This window comes from Ruditapes philippinarum, unplaced genomic scaffold, assembly GCF_026571515.1.
Source record: "Ruditapes philippinarum isolate M1 unplaced genomic scaffold, ASM2657151v2 ctg105_1_1_1_1, whole genome shotgun sequence".
Taxonomy (NCBI): domain Eukaryota; kingdom Metazoa; phylum Mollusca; class Bivalvia; order Venerida; family Veneridae; genus Ruditapes; species Ruditapes philippinarum.
In genome coordinates, this window is record NW_026866838.1 from 299,411 (window position 1) to 306,770 (window position 7,360).

Below are 7,360 nucleotides of genomic sequence, written 5' to 3' on the forward strand. Positions count from 1 at the left end.
CGCGCTGCTACCCCATGGTGCAGCTGGAAATGAATGTAACAAATAAAGTAATGCATTCGCGTGTAAGACTTAAATAGAAAATATCTCCATTGACAGTATATACTTCTGCTTACGTGAAATGTAAGAAATTTAATAGATTGCTCATATATACGGAACACATGGCTGCCAGGGTGATAGTGGATATTGTCAACCAGAGAACCGATATCTTACCCGAAAAGCAAACAAGCATAATTTTACAAATTCCTCTTTCAAAGATCTTTACCAAGTGTATCCATTTTAAATATATTTCCTAAAGTCCCAAATGAATAATTTAGCTTATTGCAATATTAAAACATATAAAGCACGCTAAATAAGGTCTTAAGGGATTCTGTTTTTCTCCATTTCATGTTCATTAAAATGTTAATATTGTCATATTGTCATATTGTCATAACACAACTGTTTCAATGACTTATGTTATATTTAGTTTAACAAAGAAGACAGCAGACCAGGTCATTCTCATCATCATAATACAGCTAGAAGAAATGAGTTATTGTCAATTTACATTGAACAATAAACGCTCCGCAGACCTGGCATCCCAACTTTTAACAAAAGATAAAAGGGTAAACTCGTTGCCAAAAATTGGTTTATCAGATTGATATGAGTGTAACATTGTGTTCGTACATCGATTGTCTTCAATGACCTTTCCTCCATCAAAGATGATGCAGATTTGCTGCAGATATACCTGTAATTTTACCTGGAGGAACCATTAGTATGCAACATTTAGAATGGTGTCCTATATAACAAAGTTGTAACAAAAAAACACAAAATCTAAATTAATTCTAGTCTTAAAAAAATGAAAATATTGATATCTTGACATTGCAAAAATTTAAAATTGAAAGATAATGATTAAGTGTTTCTATACTTCCAGAGTATGTTAGGATGAATCTAATAATTTGAGGTTATGTACAAGTTTCTCTTTATATTGTTTTCTAATGCAATTGTTTATTTAAATCAAATTTGTGAAACTGAAGCTGCCGAGATGAACATGTACATATAACATGAAAACTGTATTTATTATGATCTCTTTTGGACCATCAATCATTGTTATTCTCGTTAATTATCTTTAATATTTCTCTGTTAGTTACTTCATTTATTTCCTATTATGTCTTATTTTCAATTCTTGTTAGACTCAAATTGTAGTAAATATGCCCCCTAGCAAAAGTAACCATCTGAGGAAGTTTCTACATTACAAGCAATTAACATTTTGCTCCAAGTGTCTCAGTTGATCTATGTTTGATATAAATTTTATGTTTTAGGAATTTGGAACTCTGCGGAAACTGTTTAAAAAAATAACTTTAGCGCTATATAAATGTGCTTCTCGTAAGAATTGTTATGAAACTTTTAAATTAAATCTATTTAGCAGCAACCACAACAGTATTGAACCATATTCGTATCTATATTATTCCGTATTAAGTCTAACATTAACACGTCCATTTCAAACCACGATGCGTATATACATATTTGCATTATGCATACCAAACATACGTCTTTCTTTGTTTTAATTTGGTGTTGTCTTACTTGAATAAAGATATTTATTTTCATATATTTCTATTCGTTGTTTATTTAAAAGAAATAGTTAAGATAAACATGTCCTAAATATAGATAAATTAGTAAATATTTGACATGCAAGCTGATTATTATGGTAATTGTGGTGATACAAATATTTCATATATTGTTCAACAAAGGTCAATTTCTATTTGTTTTCCCGCTCATAGTGTTATTCGGCATTCCTGCATGCTAATACTGCCAATTTACGTATGATAAATTACAGGATTTAATTAATATTGGGAAGTTTAAAAGTTCAAAGATAATACACGTAAACAAAATGATGTATACTGGTAAAGATCAAACTTTAACAATTATTTATATCTGTATTTCACATATCATATATTTATTCAACATTGTATGATGCTCTACGTTTGTTACATCGCTTTTCATTGGATAATCGAGGCGTTTATATAAACTATATACACGACCGCTGCAAATTAAAAAATTTGAAGTTATTTCATTTTTTTTTTCAAATTAAAATTGTATAGTCAGTTTTGTGATGAAAATTCGCGGCATGTTATATGGCTCGGTATATATATGAAAACAACCGTTTATATAGGACCATATAACCTGCAAAAAATCATCTTCACATATTAAATACCTTCTCGACTTAAAAAATGAGAAACACTTTCTGCAATCTTGTAGTTCCCTGCACTGTTATATTATAGTGCAAAAATGTAAATCAAACTAAATAAATAATGTATTGTCTTATTTATTACTAAATATATTTCAAAAAATGAAAAAAGGCAATTTTGATGTCATTCTAGTCAGCTTTAATTCTTCATTTTTTATTTTACTGTATTTCAGTTCTTAATAAATATGCAATAAAAGTTAATGGGTAGGTGTAAAAATGTGTTTATTAAGATTATGAAACAAAATTATTACGTTTTGTACAGTATAAAAAATTCCAATTTGTTTAAGTCTGTAAGAAAATTAAATTTTGTTTATTTTTTACATTTTATTAATTCCAATATAGTATTTTATAATTTAATATATTTGACGGAAATATATTACCAGATTAATAACTATAGTGTTTAAGTGTTTTTATTTATTTTCCAGGTAATATTAGATAGATAAGTACTACACTATTGATGTTGTTCCTAATTTTGCTTTCGTGTTCACACCAGCAGGCGGCAATTAAAATTAAAAAGGAACATTTAATGGGCTTAGCAGTTTAATGTCTTGCGTGATAGATAAAAGTTGATAACATACAACTAAACGATCAGTTTTATATAAAGGTGTTATATTATGTGTGTGCCTGGAAACTTGTTCTGTTAAAGAAATTTGATTAAACAGATGCTGCTTATAAAAGGTGTTACGTTAAGAACACAGATGCGGCTGTCGATGAAAAAATAAGTCTGTAAATCTGAGAGGAAGATTTAACTAGAAGAAAAATAATTTAATTACCATTGCTATGATGAAAACTTTAAATACCAATTTTACAAAACAATAAAAATATAATTGAATGACTTATTCAAAATGCAACCGCAAGCGGTCATAAAACATTTTAAATGTCTACTGTTTAAATCCAGTCATGATGTTTTGTTTTATATGCGGTTCTAAAATTGTTGTTTTGACAGTGTCTGAAGGTCACATTTTTTTTTTATTCAATTATTAAAGATATTGCAAGATATTTATAAAACACAATAAAATGTTTTATATAACATATATTTTTTTAACTTGGATAGATATTAATTGGAATTGAAATGTCAAAGTTTTTTTATGAAACCCATTTACTTTTATATCTTCCGAAAGGAAAATCATCTAAGCAATGCTACATATGTATTAATTGTCTTCTTTAATGGCTTGTTTAAGGTCGTTTGGGGGCTGCTGCGTTCATTGCGTTTCTTTGTTGATCTTGTTGATCATATTTGTCGGTTTTTTATGATTTAAATTATTTATAAACACGCCCCGTCCGTGCGTCGGTTTGTATTGATTTTTTTGGATAATGCACCGTTCGTACTTTGGTAACGTGCCTTCTCCAACTTTGGTTTGGTGTCATACTGTGATCCTTGTCGATGGTCCTTTGCTGCTGATATTTGTAAGGGAATGCGTTCATTGAATGTACCTCCTTTTAGTATCAGTTTTGTAAAAAGTTGTTTCTTAGGCATTTAATTTGCAAAAGAAAAGGTAACAGCTTTATATTTCTATTATAACAACAGTCTGCGTAAATATGAACCAAAAATGTTTGCTAATATTAAGGACTAGCTTAAAGAATCCGTGTTCTTATGAACCTTTCACCGTCTGTGTCCGGTTTCTGTTCTATGGTCTTGGATGTTATCGGAGGCTGTGTCACGTGAACGTGCTCTACCTTTGTTTTTGTATTTACATTTTGAAGTTATTTACTCCGATATTACGTTTAAAGATTATATGTATAAAGATTTTGCAGACATGAACTTTCTTTAGGGATTCTTATTTTCTTTATTGTATAAAGAATCCGGAGAAAGGTTGGTGAAATGGGTCTCACGTAAGCAATGAAAAAATAGTATGTGAAAATTGAAACTTTTATGTTTGTTCCTTATGCAAAGCAAAAATCAACCAATCACTTTCTGCTTGTATTCTTTAAAATGTGCACATGCTACATTTTGATTATCGTTTGAGTTTTTTCTGTCTTCTCCGAGTGATATGTTCAACCTGTTAGCAGTTGCAGTCACGTAAAGATCTATTTACGTTCAATTTGGCATACACCTCAAAGGACTGTCTTTTCAATTACAGACTGCTACCTTTATACATAGCCTTTACTTACCTGCTTTTGTGTTCACATCATTTTTACACTGCTAGAAATAGATACCCGATATATCAAGATTACCCTTATCAATTATTAGATAGATTTTAGGAGGAAATGTGTTCAGTACAATCCGGATAATTTCTACATATTTATCAGGGTTATAACTGCCAACAATAATTATACAGTATAATATAGCTAAGCAGCAGCCAGTTGAAAAGTTCAAAAGATTTATTGAGAATATAATCCATGTTATTGTTATTTGATAGTAAATAAATAAGATTTGAGAAGTCGGTAATTTCAGGAATCTTGTTAGCTAAATGATGGCCAATATTCCTGTTATCCCGATCATCCTAGGCATGCGCACTATAAAACCACCGTATGAACACATCTGCGGATGTTTCTAAATTCAAAATTTCACTATTTCCATGTTTAAATGTTAAATACTGCTTAAGCCTGAGCTAGGGGCATGGACGGTAACTTGCACTTTCCAGAAGCATTCATGCATAGGCTCAGTCAAACCTATCCTGAATCATTTTCAATTTTGTCGTAATGGGCGTTCTCTTCTTTATCTTTTTTGTCAAATATTTAAGTATAACTTGCAGACAAAAAACAAGAAACGTTGACAACCGTATTGCTTTGGGCAAACTTATAACATGCCGAAGTGAAACAAAAATAAGTGTCAAGGTAATAGGCAAGCTGAAAGTCTCCATTCTCTTACTGTGTAGCAATACCACGTGACCATGACGTCATTTTCGGCATCATTTCCAAATACAAATATTGCTCGATCCGAAAAAGAAAATAGCTGCAAGTATTGTATTTATGCACCAATATCTCTGGAATTTGTGCCATTTTACGGGGAAAAAGATAAGCTCGTCACAGAAGTGTTGATCTCCTTCAGTATATGAGCCGTTTTGTCAAACACTTTGTGAAACCAAAACAGATGACGTCATGGTCACGTCGTATTGCTACACTGTCTTAAGAACAATATAATTCCCTTTGTAGTTATTTACTATGGACAGGTATACTATTGTCAGTATTTGCAGTTAAGAAGGGGAGAATTTTAGAAAGCAATAAAAACAAAAATGAACAGAAAAAAATTGCAGAGTTTAATTGAGTGTGTATGTTTATGATAAATTATAAAAGTTGTAACATCTCTCACGCCCCAAGCACCGACTATAGCACTGAATGTAAAGAAATTAGTGATCAAGAAGAACGAGAAAAATATGTCAACAATAAAAATGAAGAACGGGGCACTGTTCTCGGTACTGGAATGTTATAGAGCTAGATGTCATGCCGCAACGTGTTAATATACATTCTATTGAGAGAGGGGGCATAGACGGTAGCTTGCAATTGCCACTACATGCTAAATTAAATCAATATTACAACATTTTGTTTTCAATTTTGCCGTTTTGGGTGTTCTAAAGGAATTTAATTTTTCCTATGTTATATCCTTTTGACCCTGCAATGAATTGTATCTTTTTATCTTCCCATATTAACAAACTCAAACAGTGTGTTTTTATTGATAACTATTAATTTTCATTTTTTAGCTCTCAATGGATCTACTCCGGTTTTATTAAGCTTATACCCAACGTTTGACCTAAAATCATTTAGTTTTCACCACCAAATTTATGTTTGAATTACGCATATGAATTAATATTATTTATTTTTAAGGAGAATATCATGTTTTCCTTTCATTTTCCTAGTAGTTTTAGGTCTGTAGTATATCAGGTAGTTAAGATTTAGATAATTTCCTTGGTGAAGAGCAACACCTTAGATATAATAGATATTCATTGACAGATGCAATCTATCTGTAATATATCAAACATAACTGTATGGTAAATACTTAAACACATCAGATACAAACATATGAAGTATTATTAGAAATAGTTCCACGAGCTAGAGAACCTCTCCACGTAAATATCATTAACATGATAAATGATTGATATATGTAATCAGTAATAGCCTCATTGTCGGGGAAATATCACAGCCGGTTGTTTTTATATAATCCAGGGGAAAAGTTAGGTGTAACATTATTTGACTGTATAAAAAAAAAAAACAAAAAAAAATTAAAAAAAACAAAAAAACAAACAAAAAAAAACAACGAACGAAAAAAAAAACAACAACAACAAACAAAACAACAAAAAGTAAAGACGTTTGTAGACTGTTAGCGAATTGAGAACAACTTTTGAAACAAACAAAAAAAGAAAGGAAAACGTTTGAAGTAGATGCCCAGATTGCGTTTATACATCATTATTATATATCAACAGTCATGTTATTGATAGTGTGTTTAATTTTGATCTCATCGTTGTAAGTGTGGGACTTAAATAACCTACCATGAATTAGATTTTAACTGAAACGTTGATAGCAGCTGATACTGACAAATATACTATAGACTACTCCCTATACATTGATTTGAAAGCTAATTTTGTCTTGTGATAAAATAGAGAAAATAATAATCCCTAAAGAAAGCCCAAAACGACAAATTTAAAAAGTGTTTGATTGAGCCTGTTCATGGACAGTAATGGAAAGTGCAAGTTACCGTGCACGCCCCCTAGCACCGGCTTAAGCAGAATTCAACATTTAAACATGAAATGGAAAAAAATGAATTAAGAAACATCCGTAGATGTGTTCATACGGTTGTTATTTTGAAATCTTCAATATGACACGTTAGTGCCATTCCATGAACAGCGGCGTATGGTCCCAATTAAAAAATGTGTGTGCCCTAAACGAAAAAACAATTGGCGGAACTAAATAGAATTGAAATTTTAAAGGGGATCAGAGGTTATGAAGCCTGCATATCACAGATAAGAAGTCAAAAGATATAGTTAAAAAGTATGCAATATATCCTTAGGGCGATTCAACATTATTCAAGAAGGAATACTAGATAATGCAAATTAATTAAAACTAAAAAGTACCACAAACACAACAAAAATGTCGGGCTGAACAATCTTTAGAGATTGAAAATATACCATCTCTGATTGAATGTACGGGGCAACTTTTTGCAACCTCTGTTATTTAAAACCATGTAGATTTATGATTGTGAGG